This window comes from Rhinolophus ferrumequinum, chromosome 13, assembly GCF_004115265.2.
Source record: "Rhinolophus ferrumequinum isolate MPI-CBG mRhiFer1 chromosome 13, mRhiFer1_v1.p, whole genome shotgun sequence".
NCBI classification, from domain to species: Eukaryota; Metazoa; Chordata; class Mammalia; order Chiroptera; family Rhinolophidae; genus Rhinolophus; species Rhinolophus ferrumequinum.
Window position 1 is genome coordinate 58,760,311 of NC_046296.1, and position 17,735 is coordinate 58,778,045.

A 17,735-nucleotide genomic window follows, 5' to 3' on the forward strand; every position below is an offset into this window, starting at 1 on the left:
GCATGCAGGCCTCGGCTCCCCACCAGCGGTAGTGAGGCCCCTGACTGCTGGCCAAGGGCCCTCTGAGCGTACTGGCCACTTGAGTGACTGCAGGGTCAGGAGGCCAGCCAGTCAGGGCTCATGCCAAGAAGGTATTGCATTTTCCAGCAGGGCTCCCAGTTCCGGTTCAGGCTGCAGGGAGTGCTGAGGGAGACCTGCCCTGGGGGTCCAGGCCTGAGGGGCGATGGGCCATGGCGCCCATCCTCCTGCTCCTCTCTCTGTCCCAGCCTCTCCTTTGTCTCCAGGATCCTCCTGAATGCTCTGGTCAGCTAGATAAGGAATGGAAGCCCCACTTGGGTTTCTGGAAGAAGTCTGAGAGGCCAACCACAGGAAACCCTTGCTGAGCCCCCCTGAAGGGGTTCTAATTCTGGCTGGGAGCCAGGAGAAAGAATAAGGCCAAGTGGGCTAAGGGTGGTGAAGAAGCGGTACAGAGGAGGGGTGCCCACACCTGGCTCCGGGCTCCTGCTGAGGGGCTAACAAAGCCCTGCTGGGCAGAAGCAGGCCCAGCTGCCAGGCTGCTGACCAGAGAGAGAAGCCCTGAGCGCCATGGACACATGAGAGGGCCAATGGCCTGCCTGGGGCTGGCCAGGAAGGAGCCACCCTCTGGGAAATGGTGAGGGTGACCCCATCCCAAATGTGAGGGCTAGGAGAGGGGCGTGCCCTGCCCAGCAGAGCTCAGGTCCAAGGAAATACCCCCTGTAAGGAGGCCTTGAGAGACGCTTCCAGGACCAGGAGGGAGGCCTTGAGATGAGCCTGGTTATCCCTGTAGCAACTGTATTAGTGTCCTGGGGTCTCCATAACAAAGCGCCACAGACTGACTGGCTTAAACAACAGAAATTTATTTTCTCACAGTTCTGGAGGCTGCAAGTCCAAGATCAAGGTGTCAGCAGTGTTGCTTTCTCCTAAGGCCTCTCTCCTTGGTTTGCGGATGGCCGCCTTTTCGCTGTGTGCTCACATGACCTTACCTGGTTTCTCTCTTATAAGGACACCAGTCAGATGGGACTAGGACCCACCCTTATGACTTCATTTACCCTTCACCTCCATAAAGGCTCTATCTTCAAATACAGTCACATTCTGAGGTACTAGGGGTTAGGGCTTCGAGATAGGAGTTTTGAGGGACACAGTTCAGTCCCTAAAAGTGACTATGGGGTCATTATCTTGATTGTGACTCTGCATGTTATAGAGCAATTGACTGCGGTGCCCAAATAATAATAACACCAACAACAGGAGTAACAGTTCCTCCTGGGTGAGTGTGTGTGTGTGTGTGTGTGAATGTGTACTCACATGCACACTGGCACAGCAGCCTTCTATTCACATAACAGGTCCACTTCCTTTGGTTCACCTGATATTCCCCACAACGTTGAAGAAGGATAGGCATTATTGACCCATTGTATGGATGAACTGAAGGAATTTGTCCAGGACACACAGCATGCAAAGGGGAAGCCCTGGGACCTTTACCTAGGCTACCTGGTTGTCCCTGGGCTCCTTGCCCTCTGTGCCATGCTTTCCAGCAGGACTGTGTCTGAGGCTCTCACACCATCCAGCTGGAGGAGCCTCCACAGTCAGCTGTGTGTTCTCCCTACCTGTGTGATACAGGAGGGAACTGAGGTGGCAACCTGCTCCCTGAAGGTCGAGTCACTCAGGAGGCCACAAGTTTACTGGCTGATGCAGTGTCTTACATCCCTAACTCACTTGATTTCCAGGCTCTGACAAGCTCAATGATTTTCCCAGGGTCGGACAGGTACCAGAACCCGTTCATGCTGGGCCCAACCCCGCCCCCCCCCTAGAGTCCCTATACAGGCTTCTGGAGGCCTCCTCTGAGCTGCCCCAGGACAGGTCCCTCCGGGCAGGGCACATCCAGCCTTGGCTGCACCCTGACAGACTCTGGCTCTGTTCCCTGGGGGCTTTTGTCCTTCTCATGCCAGACAACCCCGTGCCCCTGAGCCTCACCCTGGTCTTCCACGTGGGTGTGGAAGAACTTAGCTCCCCAGTAGCTTCCTAGGGAGTAATGAGGACTGTGGCAGACAAAGTGGGATGTGGAGGGCAGCCAGGCCAGATGCCCAGTCTCCAGGACAACAGTCAATTTCTCAGGGAGGCCATGGGTGCGCTTTCAATTGGCCCTGCCTGGTCTACTGGTCTCCCTCGGTAGGAGAGCCGTGACCAGCCTCCCTTAGCCCTCCCTACTGGCTGAGGCCTTCTTGGGTTACCTGTTGGAAAGTGTCATCTAGACATTTCCAAGGAGCTCAGGCCCTCCAGTGCCCACCTGCATGGCCCTGGCCAGAGGGTAAGTCCTTCCTCAACCTGGCTGAGACAGGTAAGGAGTCCCCAGGGGGTAGATCTTGTCCTGGAGATCTGTTCTTTTTTTGTTTGTTTTATATGCATTTGCTATTTTATTTTATTTTATTTTATTGGGGAAGGGGAACAGGACTTTATTGGGGAACAGTGTGTACTTTCAGGACTTTTTTCCAAGTCAAGTTGTTGTCCTTTCAATCTTAGTTGTGGAGGGTGTCGTTCAGCTTCAAGTTGTTGTCCTTTCAGTCTTAGTTGTGGAGGGCACAGCTCAGCTCCAGGTCCAGTTGCCATTGCTAGTTGCAAGGGGCGCAGCCCACAATCCCTTGTGGGAGTCGAACTGGCAACCTTGTGGTTGAGAGGACACGCTCCAACCAACTGAGCCATCCGGGAGGCAGCTCAGCTCAAGGTGCCGTGTTCAATCTTAGTTGCAGGGGGCGGAGCCCACCATCCCTTGCAGGACTCGAGGAATCGAACTGGCAACCTTGTGGTTGAGAGCCCACTGGCCCATATGGGAATTGAACCGGCAGCCTTTGGAGTTAGGAGCATGGAGCTCTAACCGCCTGAGCCACCGGGCCGGCCCCAGATCTGTTCATTTTTTGACTGTCAGCTTCTTCCAGCCAAGAAACTGCTTAAGGGCCTAGAGAAGGGGCTCCAGTGTCCTTGTCTGCAACTTTGGGTCTCATCGTGATTGTCGTGACCTCTCCTACTTGGAAACAGTGGCCTAAGGGGCTCTGTGACCATATGTGTACAGCCCCATGACAGCCAGATGGTGTGGGTTCTTTGGTATCTCTTCTCCTAATCAGCCTCAGCGTTCAGGCCCATCATAGTCTAGCTTCCATCAGAAGCCAGGATGTAGTGAGCAAGTGTCACACACTCCAGCTAGATGGTCCCCTAAGGGATCAATCACTCTGTCTAGTTCTCTCATTGACAGTGTGCAAAATGGCGCCAGACAGCTCACTTGCCCATGCCAGCTCCCCAGGCTCCCCAGGGTTTGTCTCAATGGCTACCACACAAGGCAACCACAGCCTGGAAGGTGGTAGGTATGCAAACATGTGTGTATCTGTTGCACAAATAAATGAATTCAGGTCCTGAGGTAGTTCAAGTCCCCCCACTCCAACAGGGGTCATTGTCAAGGACTTGAGGTTCAGTTAATTGGTGCAGGTGTGTGGTGAACACCTCTCCATTTTCACCAAGAGCCCACAGGAGGTTGACTGGAGGGGAAGAGACTGCAGGTCTGTCCCAGGCCCTTGCTGTGAGCCTGGAGCTTTTCAGGAAATAAAGAGGCATTGATTTGCGAGCCCTCTTGGCAGGTAACTGAAACTGACTGATTGCCCTCAGACCAAACCCTGAGTGCTCCGGGCTCTGAGCTGGTACAGCAGGGAAAGGTGCTGACTGGGGCCTGGCCCGACTCCAATAGGAGCGGCGTGGGAACATGGCCTTTAGCCCCTTCTGGGCCCTGCGTGGGGGGAGTGGGGTGTGGGGTGGGACCGTGTAGGGCCGAACACCAGGGTGGCCTCTCATGGACACTCCTGGGCAAACCAGGCTTCAAAAGGCCCCATGTAACCACTTCTCCTGTGTCATTCACCCCTTTCTACATGGGCTTCCAAGACTCTGTCTTTTGGTGGCAGAGAGGGCTCGTGGGAATCTCCTCATTTCCATGAGTGGACATGAGCTGAGCGGCTACAGCCCCTCACAGAGGCAACACATGGCCCGTCTGGACATGGGGACAAGGGGAGGAAGTTAGAGTGGCTGGATAAGACCTGCAAGGAATGGTCGGAGACCCGGAATCCAGCCATCCTATCCTTTCTTTCCTCCATATCTTTGGGAGAAGGTAGTTTGCTGTTTCGACACATCAGTGACTGTCAATGTGGAGGACAGGGGTTATGGGGGTAGGTGCTCTTGTCTAAGGGCTATGAGAGGAGCTGCTGCTCTGAGTGGCAGCTCTGACGGGTGGTGGCAGCGGCAGTGGGGCTGCTTTGCCGGAAATTCTTGGTCTGGTCTAGCTGCTCCAGAGCCCAAGGTCAGCAGGAAACCTGCCTTTCCTGTCTGGTGCTCCCAGCCCTGAGTGAGGGCGGGCACGCTCACCAGTCCTCACACAAAGCTCTCTTGGGTTGGGTTCCCAACAAACAAGGTCTTGCCCCATGGCTCCCGCTCACTTTTTCCTTTTTCTCTTCTGCCTGGTGCAACGGAAAGTGGTAGACGATCTTGGTTCAAATCCTGGCTCTGGACCTTCCTGATTGAGGCCTGGGGCAAAGCCATTTATTATTTTTAAGGCTGACTTCCTCATGTGTGAAACTAGGATGGTGGTTATGAGAATTACCTGAGGAGATGTAGGCAAAAACAGCTGGCATGTTGGAGACAGTCCATGGTTGGTAGTTCCCACAGCCCACACCCTCCACCCCAATTCCCAGCGTCCTGAGCCCTGCAGATATCTTTCTGTGCCCCTGGCCTGACCCTGCCAGATGCTGGCCTTGCCCAGAGTCTGGCCTGCCCCCTGGTCCCCCAGCCAGATGTTGGGTGCTCTCCTTGGAGCCTACTGCGCTAAGACCCACCTCTCAGCCTCCTCTGGCACTGGACCCTGCTGAATGGGGCTGCCTCCTTCCCTTCCCCTGGACCCTGATTTGAATGAATTTCCAGAGCTCTCAGGCTTGGGACTGGGACCTCACGGACAGAGGCTGGGGGAAGACGGAGAACACTTTGTGGTGCTCTGGCTGACTTGGGATCTTCAAAAGCAAAATCACTTCTAGCTTTTGCCTGCGTAAAAAAAGCTGGTAAGGGGAGGATTTAAGATTTGTCGGCTGGTGGGTAGGGTTAAGGGCCTGTAAGATTTCCAGCAAATGGACCCATCCCAGAGGTGACCAGGCATTCCTACTCACATGCCCTGGCGGCTTTGCTGGTCACAGCATGGTTGCAAATTACATGTTGTTAGAATAGTCCGGATGATGAAGTCACTGCAGCCCTAATCCTATTTATTTCAATGACAGCTTTGGCAGAGCAGTAAATCTTGCTGCCAACCATGTTTTTTGTGGTTTGTCCCCTAAAGGAGCTATTGTCAGACGTGACTATAGGGAGGGGTTCTTGTTAGAATCTCAATTCACTATTCGTCACCTTTTTCCTTCAAATGGAAAGTTCTTCCGGGAAAGACTGGCATGTGGCAGATTGTATTTTTAAAGATTGCCTCCATGGTGAATCCTATATCACATACTCTCCTTGACTGTCTCCCTTTGAGTAGTGGTCTATGTCTCCTCTCCTTGAAACTGGGTGGATTTTTGTGACTGTCTTAATGAGTAGAAGTCACTGCAAAAGTGACACTATGTGACATCCAAAGTTAGGTTAGAAGAATGCGATGTACTCCCACACTATTTGGGGAGAGGGACTCTTTCTCTTGGAATCTGGCCACCATGATGTGAGGAAGCCCAGGTCGCATGGAGAGGCCACTTGTAGGTATTCTGGTCCATAGCTCCCACTAGGTCCCAGCTGACCACCAGCATCAGCCACCAGCCATGTGAGTGAGGAGACTTTGTAGGTGACTCTGACTGCAACTGTATGAAGGACCCTCAGTGACAACCGCCTGGCTGTGCCCAGCCAACCCCCAGAGCTGTAAGAGATAATAATAACGTGATTGTAGTTGTTTTAAGCTACAGAGATTTGAGGTGATTGGTTACATAGCAATGGATCAGCAGAACACCCCTGAACGATGAGAATGGCCCACCCTTGCCTCTCAGGTTTCTCTGTTATGGAAAAATGGAAGTACACTTCCTCCCCAACTTTCCTTCTTAGGTTCTGAAACTTTATAATATCAGGGTGATTCAATCTCTCAAGGCAGGATTTGAAAGTGAGAATTCCAGTTTTCAGAAGCTGTAAGATTGCTCTCCTACTCACTTTCCCAAGGACCTTCTTCTCTTGAACAAGCCTCCTGAGAGAGGCAGTTGTGATGTCATGGAAAGATCATGACTCAAACGTCAGATAGACCCAGTGTCTTAGTCTGTTCAGGATAATATAACAAAATACCAGCGACCAAGAGGCTCATAAACAACAGATATTTATTTCCACAGTTCTGGAGGCTCAGAAGTCCACGGTCAAGGTACCAGCTCACGTGGTATCTGGTGAGGGGCTGCCTCCTGGGTCAAGACGCTGCCTTCTCGCTGTAATCTCACATGGTGGAAGGGACAAGTTAGCTCTCTGGGATCTCTTTCTTAGGCACTAATCCCAATTATGACGGCAGAGCCCTCATTATCCCGAGACCCCATTTTCTAATAACCCATTTTGGAGGGACACACACATTCAGACCATAAAACCCAGGTACAAATCCCAATTCTGCCACCTCTTGGCACTCTGTCCTAGAGTCAGTCACTGGACTTCTCTGTGCTTCAGGAGCCTCAGCTACAAAATGGGAAAACTCCTACCTACCTCACTGGGTTGGCAAAACAATTCGATATTCTTCATAATCCATCTTACTCTAAAAGAAGTGTTTGAGACTGGTTATGGAGAAGATCTATGAATTGCCTTGCAATAGCAATAACAACTGACATTTGTCAAATGGTTACTAAGTGCCAGGCACATATTAACTTACGTGGTGGTCACAATAACCCTGTAACTTACCTAGTACTATTACCTGCACTTCACAGATGGGAAAACCCAGGCCCAGAGAGATTAAGTAACTTTTTCAAGGCCACACAGATCGTGGGTAACAGAGCTGGAATTTGACTGTAAAGCACACTGCACCTCACTGCCTCTCTGTAACTGGCTATCTCAGGGTTAGGGGTGCTGATGGCACGAGTGCCCAGCCTATGCCCTTCCTGAAGAACCAATCTGGAGGGACCCAAGGCTTGAACCAATGTTTTATCAATGGTGGGATGCCTAGTGCTGAGGTGTCCTAATGGGGGTGAGGGTCAAACCCAGCAGCCCTGGGCTGCTATGGGGGTGGTGACTGACCAGGAGGAAGAGCAACAGCTGAGGAAGAGGATATTTTGCAACATCAGGACAGTGATACACATCTAGAGCCCTCGGGGGGGCTGAATCATCCCAGACAGAGACAGCTATGGGGAAGAAGAGCTGGTGGACTTGTCAAGGACACCTGACATTGAGCCTTGCCTTTTTTACTTAGGCCATGGGACCCTCAGTGACGTCACCTACCCTCATCTGTAAAGTGGTGATGAAATTGTGCAGCCTCTCGGATGACGGCATGTGTACAAAGTGCCTGGGTAGCCAGAAATAGAAGCTACCACTCAGTTTCTTAGTTAGCAAAGGATATATCCTTCTAAGCTTCCTTAAGTAAATTTAAAGCATTTTGGAGGGAAATTAACTTAAAATGAATGAGGTGCTTCCTTAACTACTTAAATAGACTCTTGAGCATGATTTAACTTTCTTTGTGACTCAGGTTTAATCACGATGAACATCCATTTCCATGAGCTCAAAGTGACCACAGGCTCAGCGGGCACTGCCCTGTCTAGGTGTGGCTGGGTGCCCGGCTGCTGGTCTCTTTGAGCCCTTAGGCCTTCATCAATCACCAGAGTCGTCCCTCACTACGGCTGTTAGCCGTCACCTCTCTGCACTGTCAGAACGTTGGCTCGAAGCACTTTAACAACACTGATTTGTTGCTTCTAATCTGTTGTGGATTTACAGGCCAGATGCCTGCATTTGTTAGAAATGTTCGGAAAAGCAGGGATGCCTGAGTACATAGAACCGAGGGGTTCAACCCAGGGTAAAGTGCAGGAGCTTTAGTGCACAAGGTTTGTGACATCAATCTTGGCTACCCAGAGACCCTTTATGCTCCCTTCATGGATTTCAACAGCTCCAGGTCGGGGAGGTGTTACTGTCGCTGGTGACCTGTCAGTGACCCTCTTTTATTTAGCTAATTTTTTTTTTTTTTTTACATAGAACTGTTTCTTTTCCTTCCTGCAATTGGTGTTTATTGTCATTCACAGTAACTTCAGGGCCACTACTGCTCCCACAGGCCTGCAGCCTCAGCCTACACCCTGCCCCCATCCAACCTCCATCCAGCTCCCTTAGGTTACACCCAACAAGCACTCTCTAGGTGCCCCTCTGTGCCCTGCACCTGGGACGGCACTCACTGGGACTGCTAGGGCAGGCCAAGCTGTGGCTCTGCCTTTCAGGAGCTCAGTCTGGCTGAGGAGGCAAGGTCAACGCACGGGAACAGTTAGGGGACTCACAGGAAGATCAAAAGTAGAGGCTGGCTGGCTATGACCCGGTGTGGCCAGTGCGTTAGTGCATGGGACAGTCAACCGGGAGGGAAGGCTGCCAGGAGTTTCAGGGGAGGCTGTGGGGAGACCCGCAGTGACACATGCTGGAGGAACAGCTCATACTGAGCCATGCTCAGGTTCCCCAAAATGCTGACAAGGCATGAGATGTGGGCAAAGCCAACCCAGGGTCTCAGAAGACCCATGGGACTTTGCAGCCTCCCGGTACCTCGCTCGCCCAAAAGGGCCCCTTCCCTTGGGCAGGACGCGCGGGCAGGATGCGCGAAGTCAGCGGACTAGTGCAGAGCCCGGTGCCCCACCGTGCGGCGGGAGAGGGAACTGCGGGCGTGCCCTCACCCTCCCCACCCGCCCTCACCTTCCCCGATTCTCCACTCCTCCAGCCTCGTCTTCACCCAGTATCACCCGATGCCAGGAATCTGGCTTCCTTACCGCGCCACGCCCACAAGTCACGGGGACAAACCTGGAGTCTGGTGACAGAATGGGCAGCAGAGTGACCGATGCCAAATAGGGGCGGGGGCAGGAGAGGAGTGTTCAGTAGGTAAGGAACCCGAAACCCAAGAGGACCCATCCCGTGGGACAGGAGCCTTCCAGTGGAGAGAAGAGCGAGAATGAGGGCAAAGGTTGGAGTGGTGAGGCCCCAAGGGTCCAGGGCAGCCGAAAGTCAGGGAGGCCCTTCAGTACCCCACTGAAGAGCTGGGGCTTTTACTGGAGATTGTTGTTTCTCAAATGAAAGGGGGGGGGACACTCCTGCTTCCAGAGGCATTTGATGATGTGCAAGGAAATCCAGAAGTCACAAGATAAACATGACTTAAGTTTGCTTGTGAGTACATAATTAAATACATAAATTTAAAATTGGAAAAATGGCTGACAATGTTAGTCACTGGTGTTTTGCATACGACGTGTGATCAAAAGATATGGTGAATGTTTAAACAAAAAAAATTATTGCAGTTAAAGACACATTGCCATTAATCCTCCTCAAAATACTCCTCCTCACTTTGAACACACTTATCCCATTGTTCTTGCCACTTTCTGAAGCAGTTCTGGAAGTCCTCTTTCCTGAGTGTCTTTACTATATCCTCCATCACGACAACGCTTCGTGTTACACATCGCTTCTGGTATGACAATTTCTGTCAATAAAAACATTACGGTGTGTCCTCATCCACTTTATTTACCGGATCTGGCACTGTGCAACTTCTGGCTCTTCCCCAAAGTCAAAATGACTCAGGACATCAAGGCAGCCACGGCAGTGCAAATAAAGTCTCTCACGAAAGAGACTTCCAGAACTGCTTCAGAAAGTGGCAAGAATGATGGGATAAATGTGTTGGAAGCGAGGAGGAGTATTTTGAGGAGGATTAATGACAATGTGTCTTTTACTGTAATAATTTTTTTAAATTTAAACAATCACCGTATTTTTTGATCACATCTCCTATATTATCTCTAAATCTCCAGGCTCCAGGCAGTGCTCCTCTGGAAGATGGGTGACGAACACTGCGGAAAGTGCTCAGCCAAAACAAAGATGGCTGTGACACCTCCATCTAAGTCTTACTCTCCTGCCCGGGAGGGGCCTACAGGTCAGGACCACTTGGACAGAGTGGTCATTTGGGGACATTTCTTCCCTGCTCCAGCATATAGAACATCACAGGAGCATGAACCCTGCCCATCTCAGTGCAATGTATGCTCTTTGGATAGCGAAGGGAAACTGAACATCAAAGATAGCCATTTGAAAAGATTTTAGGGGCCAGCCCAGTGGCTCAAGCGGTTGGAGCTCCGTGCTCCTAACTCTGAAGGCTGCTGGTTCGATTCCCACATGGGCCAGTGGGCTCTCAACCACAAGGTTGCTGGTTCAACTCCTCGAGTCCCGCAAGGGATGGTGGGCAGCACCCCCTGCAACTAAGATTGAACATGGCACCTTGAGCTGAGCTGCCGCTGAGCTGCTGGATGGCTCAGTTGGTTGGAGCACATCCTCTCAGCCACAAGGTTGCCCGTTTGGCTCCCGTAAGGGATGGTGAGCTGCATCCCCTGCAAATAGCAATGGCAATTGGATCTGGAGCTGAGCTGCGCCCTCCACAACTAAGACTGAAAGGACAATTTGAAGCTGAACAGCACCCTCCACAACTAAGGTTGCAAGGACAACAACTTGACTTGGAAAAATGTCCTGGAAGTACATACTGTTCCCCAATAAAAGTCCTGTTCCCCTTACCTCCCCCCCAAAAAATAAAAGATTTTAGGTTCTAGATCTGTACCAAGTCCTGTGGCTCATGAGACCATATTCTTAATTCAGCAGTTCATAGCGGTCTGGGAACCTGGGTGGCTCCCAAGACCCTTTCAGGGTGGGGCCAAGGTCAAACGTTTTCCTAACAATATACTAAGATGTTATGGTCATTTTCACTCATTCTCTCATGAATATACAGTATTTTCCAGAGGCTACATGACATGTAACTGAACACAGAAGCTAATATAAGAATCTACTCTCCTCTGCTATGCCAGATGTAAAAGAGATTTGCAGAAGTATAAAACAATGCCACCCTTTTTACTTTTTTTTTAAAGTCTGGTTCTTTTTCATTAAAAAAGTTGTGTTAATATGGATTTATTATTGCTGTTTTAAATGGATTAACACATATTTTTTAAATTCTCAGCTCTAGTTTCTAATATAATGTAAATCAATGGATATAACCCACATAAACATATTGGGATCCTCAATAATTTTTAAGCGTATAACAATGTATATGGAGTGTAATGGGACAAAACCCTCGGTCTGGCTAGCAGAGCTCTCATACTCAGAAGCCCGGCTGCTGCTGCTCTGACCTGGAGCGGCTCACCACAGCCTCGCGTTTTTCCTCGGAGCACACAAAGTGGTCTGCCAGACCAGCGGGAAGGAGACAAATGCCATAGGGGGCAGACAAACGAGGGGAAGTGGGGATTGGTAATTGCTGCTGGGAAGACCAAGTAGACATTACACCATAGCGACACATGAGGGCGCCCTTACCAACCCGCCGATTTCTTGTAAAGCTAGATACAGGGATCACCAATATAAATAGTTTTATTCACCACATTTTTAAAAAATTTAGTGAAAGAATCAACTGTGAGGGTAGAATAAAGACTTTTACTAACCACTAGTCTGTACATCTGAAACTAACATAATACTGAATGTCAACTATATCTGAAAACAAAAAAAGACTTTTCCAGATACTCAAGTGTCAAAAAATTTGCCTTGAATGCACCTTTTCTCAGGAAGCTACTGAAGGGTGTGCTCCACCAAAATAGGGGGTAAAACAAGAAAGAGGAAGGCAAAGGAGTGCTAACCCAAGAGAGAGATGAAGGGAATCTCACAGCCATGGTTGTGCACAGGCCTCCAGGGGAATCTTCCAGGTGGGAGCAGTGTTTTGGGGAAGACAAAACTGGTGAGACACCATAGGCTTCCGAACATCTTGAAAGGAGATTTATATACTTTGAGGACAAAAACTTTGAGGTTTAATCAGTAACAAGTACTTCAAAACCTAAAGCAAACCAAGCAATTAAACAAGAGATAATGATTAATTTCAGGAAAAGCACAAAAATAAGCAAGCAAGAAAAAGTTACCATAGTATACTGTATAATTCAGTTGTGAATATCACTGAGGCAATAGTACTGTCGATGCAAAATAATGATCTAACTAAAATTATAATGTAATTATATTTGAAGGGATAGGAAATACGTTAATGCATAGTGAGAAGGAGTTGAAAGCCTCATCTTCTATAGTGGAAATGCAATGAATGACATTCAGAACAGGAAAATCAAATAGTAGTAATATAAGTATAATATTTAGAGTTATGGAAAGAGAAAAGAACCAGCTGAAGTCTCAGGAAGAGGAGAAGGTGAGAGCTGGGAATGGGGACAAGGGTGTTTAGACCAGAAGTATGTATAACTGATAAAAATTCAAGCTAAAGTTAAACACACTTACTCTGTCAATCATTCAGTATTCTTTGTGATTTGGCCACAAGCTGTTTTTCTAAGTTTATATTCCACTGCCCTTCCCTCTACCCACATACCTATGATGTTTCAGGCTCTATTATATCTCCCATCCAGAAGCCATCATCTCTGTCTAAAAAAGCGTTTCCCTGTCTGTCTTCCGTCAATTTCCTAAAAAAGACAGCTTAAAAACATTCTCATCTAAAGAAGCCGTCTAAGATCCCCACGCGGCCCCCAAACAGGAATCAACTTTTCAGGCTTTCTTATCCACACATCAGGTCACCCCGCTCGTTCTAGTCTATGTGTCAGAGCCTGACGCCGCCTCCCCACCAGGCCATGGGATCCTGAGAGACCCTGGTCTTTGTCAGTCTCTCCTGCAAGGCCCAGCACACCGCATCTAGCCCCCACGGGACTTGTTAAGTCTCAGCTCTTGGCATCAGGACCAGTAACATACATAAGTGGGGTGACCCAGGAGCTCCAGAAACCCAAGGTCTGGGCTGGGCGTGTAAGTGACTGAGACTTGCTCCTGCCCGTCCTACCCTTGCTGTATTGGCCAACAAGCTCCCTCCAAGAGCTCCCCTATCTAATGGCCAGTCCCAACACACCCCCTCACAGCTCTGGCCCTATGCCTCTAGACTCTCCCCCTCTAAGTGAGGTTTCCTGGGAGAAGTCCCAGGGACAATTCATTGAGATATTAATATGTGTACTCCTAGTGTTCTCTCCTTCCCATTACTAGCAGGTAGCCAGACCCTTGGTATGTCCTTGACTGAGAGAACTTTGCAAAGCAGGCCTGATTGCTCTCAAAGAATAGCCCCAGCTCACAGGAAAAATAGCGCTGATGGCCTGCAGGGGACGCCTTTGAGAATAGCATAGAAGGGAGATTTCCCTCCCACTCCTCCCCATGAGGGAGATCACAGTGAGGCCTGAAACAAAAGCCAGCAGGGTGGTAAACCGGGGCCTTCTGGACACTAGACCCTGGAGCTTGCAGCCTTGCCAGATGTCCCTGCACTGGGAATATTGTACAGAAAGCACAAAGCCGCTTTACCTAAAGGGTCCTTGCCAGACTTCCTAAGTCAGTGGGTATCCCAGTAGTAAACAATGCAGGCCAGTGACTGATAACAGGAGGAAGCTCCCGAAGTTTCCACAGAGTCCTAGTTGGGGATGTGAGAATGCTTCGGGGGATTAAAGTTCACTTGGAAGAATTAAAGACATGAGTCAGTGGAGCCGTGTGGATCCCAGGGCCTGCCTGAAGCTGAGTGCGAATGGGCTGGGCTCTGTGTGCGGAAGATTTTTGCTCCTGGGGCAGCCGTGCCCAAGAGGATGGCAGGGCCAGACCAGAGACTGGGTGCCAAGAAGTGCCGAGACCACTGGCAAAGGGAAAGGGATCAACACAGATGGTTTAATCTATTTAAGATTAATCTCTTGAGGCTTGGGAGGGGTCCTTGAGTTCAGGGCTGCATGACACCTGACCGAGACAGAAAGGTACACAGAGAAGGCTGTTGGATAGGAAGCCGCCATGTCTGCTCACATCTGTTTCCATGTGTTCCACCTTGAGAATTTCTGAAGTTGGTTGTATGTTGCCATTTAATCTGAAAGGAAGGGAGGAAGGAAAGAAGACCAACCCGTTCTTTCTGGTTATAAAAGTAACAGAGGGAGGAGGGAGGAGCATGGCTGTCCCCAAGCCTGGGGCAGACCTGTGTGTGGGGCCCATCTGGGTCATTGGTGGTCAGAGCCCCAGAAATCTGTCTGCCTGGGGCACAGAGGAGCCTCTGGGAAAGAATTCAAATTTGAGGCAAAGAGCCCAGACATGACAAGTTTGGATCAATGAGTCCCTCAGCCCTGAAAAAGGAGGAATGATTGAAGATCAGCAGAGTGGCTGTCACTTGGATTTCTTCCCTCTCCCAGCACCCCCCGTCCTCAGCAGTTAAGTTAATCCCCTAGTTAAGTTAAAGTAGTGGCATGGCTTCACTAGAGCTCTGAGTGACTGAGGCTCAGGCTTTGACATGTGGCAAAGTGTAGCACTTTCCCTGGAGTAATGTGGCTTTGGGGATTCCAGAGGACATACTGCCACTGTCATCGCTCACTGTCATAGTGGTGTCCTGGAGTGACGGCCATGCTTCCAGCAATGGCAGGACTGCCTAGCAAAGGCAGCTTGGCCCATTGGGATCTGACAACACATCCCAAGTGGGTGATGGTGGCAGCAGCAGGTACCTTTGTCTAGAGTTGTACCCCAGGGAGTATCAGCCTGGCCTCGGCTAGCACATAGAGTACCTTCATGAGAATTAGAGACAGGCCCTCCTTCTGGGCAGATGAATTATGAGAAGGCACCCCACCTACAGTCTACAGCAGGGCTTGACAAATGGGCTCAGGCTGAATTTTGGCCTCTCTCCAAGGCCAGGCACTTTTGGACAATGATTCTGGACATTAGTGAAATATCATAGGAGAGCCAGACGTTCAGAGAAAAGAATGGGAGTTGTCATGAAAGATGTGTGTGTGTGGGAAGCTGGTGAAACTCCCCGATCAGAGCAAAATATTTTTAAAATCTAGACAAGTATAAAGAAAATTGTAATCAGCTGTAATGTCAATATTTGATGTTCAAGCCTCAGAAACTTTGATGCCGAGAGAAATCAGATCCAGAGGGTCCTTTAATGCCCTTCCTTTGGATAGTGATGTTGCATTTTTCTGGCCAAACCAGGGCCTTTGCTGGAGCTGTTCCCTTGCCAGCCTGAGGCCCCTGCCATGGTGACAAACAAGTCAGGCTGAAAACCATTAGTTTCCTCAGCAGCCTAGACTCAGGAATTCCATTTCTCTTCTTAAGACTCAATGGGTTGGAATCTGGGGGCTCATGGCCCCTGAAAATCCCCCAACCTCTGGGAAACCATTCATAGGTTTATTCTCATTCATAAATATTTCTTGAACACTTTGCCCCATTCTTACCCTCAGGAAAAACAATCACCAGTGTGTACAAATGACCGGTTGGGCCCCTCTCCCTTTGCCAGTGTGGCCAGCTGCTCTGCGTTCTTGCAGCTGCCCCTCCTGCACAGAGCCTTGGCTCCCTTTGGCAGCGCCCATCATGAGATACTTAGACTGCTCGCCAGTTGTCTGTTTTATATTGTTTTACTCTAGCAGCCATTCCCAATACAGGTCCCATAATGCTTCTTTGCTTTGTCCTGTCCTGTGACATCCTTTATACTGGCTCAGGACCAGACCCTGCCATCATCTTCAAGTTCCCTGCAGATGACAGAAATTGATTGGAGTGGCAGGAAAGAAAGTATGAGACAACGCTCCAAGGAGAAGGTGGGTTTGAAGGACGGCTAGTTTCCCAAGGGATGGAAATGGCAGAGGAAGGATATTTTAGGCATAGAGGTCAGTGAGAGCAGAGGAGATGGACCCTTGGGACATGGCAGGGTAACCCTGGAAAATGTTGCAACACACCTAAACCTTACGTGCATGCTAATATCATATACCTGCACACTCATGTCTGTGTACAGGACTCCTACCTAAGGTTGAACCCTAATCGTTCAATACTTCCATAGTGGGGAAGGGGTTGCAAGTAGTTTCTGACATCAGAGGTGACAGCTTCAATTAGACTTCAGGGCCCTCCCTTCCTTCCTTCCTTCCTTCTTTCCTTCTGTCCTTCCTTCCTTCCTTCTTTTCCAAAAGGGTGAAACCCACAAATATAATATGACCATTGTTCTTGGGGAAAATGATCAAGTTATTAACTTAAAAAGGATTGCATATGGATGTGTCCGAACTATGTATCACCGAAGCTGCTGGCAATGTGTGTGGGTGGTTGTGGAGCACAGAAGGAAGGGAGGAGAAAGCTTCTGGAAGCATGTAGGATAGATGACAACACTATACCATGACTGTTGCTTTTTCCTGAGGAAATAGGTGATTGCTGAAATAGGAGATATATTACACCAGGCATTCTGTGATTTTTTTTTAAAGTCTTTTTATTTCAGGGATATAAAAACCAAATTATATAAACACCACACACATGCTGACAGATAATTGCATAACATTGTTGTGAACTAAAAGAACCATTTCTAAAAATAAAATATAAAAGCTATATCATTAATAAGCATAAATCAATAACTGATATGTATAAGTATATATTGTTAGTAAACTATATACATTTAACCCCATCCAAGCTGGTGCTCTGGCATGTGTGTGGTGCCAGCAGACAACCCTAAGTGGACAGGGTTAAGGGTTAACCCTAAGTTCTCTGGGGTGTGCAAGATGAGCAGAAGGGAGAGGCCGAGGGGGTTGCAGTGAACACCAAAACACAGCATGCCCTGTACTGTTGAAAAGTTCACAGACTCCTTGAAAGTCATCCAGGGACCCAAGTTAAGAACAGCAAAAACTAGAGAAAATGCTTTCTCCCATGGAAAAAGAACCATAAATCAAGTCCCTGTAAGAAAAAAAAATATGAAAAAGATGTTTGTAATCTTGACTTTTTAACTTAAAAATTAAACTTTATATGGAAACATTACCCTTGTTCAAATGCTGTCATGTCTTAGGGGAAGTGGTGCAGAAAGCAGGAGTTTATAAACATCCATCAGAAATTTCCTCCCTCCACCAGGACAGGACACTGGATCCTTGATCCCGTGTGACACTTCCAGCTGCAGTAAGAATTTCTTTTACCAGAGTATATTCAACAAAAGATTTACTGGGGGGAAAAAAAAAAGTAAACAAACCCAGGCTATCTGATTCCAAAGCCTGTGTGTGTGTGTGTGTGTGTGTGTGTTTTCATTATACTGTGAGGACCAAATTAGGCAGATCTTTAGTTATGTAATAACTATGATTAAATTGTTGACCTATAATCAAAGGATGTAATTTAAACAGAAAATCATTGGGTTTACATTCCCAGCACTGTGCTGAAGGGAAAGCTTAGAAAAAGAACCTCATATTCTGGTCAGGGGAAAGGGACATAGAGACCGGCAGCAAGTAGGAACCTGGCAGTCGGTGATGAAAGGGAGAGAACCACAGCTGCGTGTCTGAGTGTGGGCTGGGCGGCGCTTGTTGGCTTCCTGGAACAGACTGTGGTGGGCCCTTTAAAGCCCAGGGAGGGTTGATTGTTGATTGGCTGGAGAGGAAGTAGCTTTAAATGTGTACTTTCCCCTTGCCAAGCCCGAAGTTTCCTGTCTGGCCCATAAGGGGATGGAGAACAGATTCCCCCCAGGGCCTTTTTCCAGCTCTAAATTCCATGACTGCCCCAGGGAACAGCATAAGCAA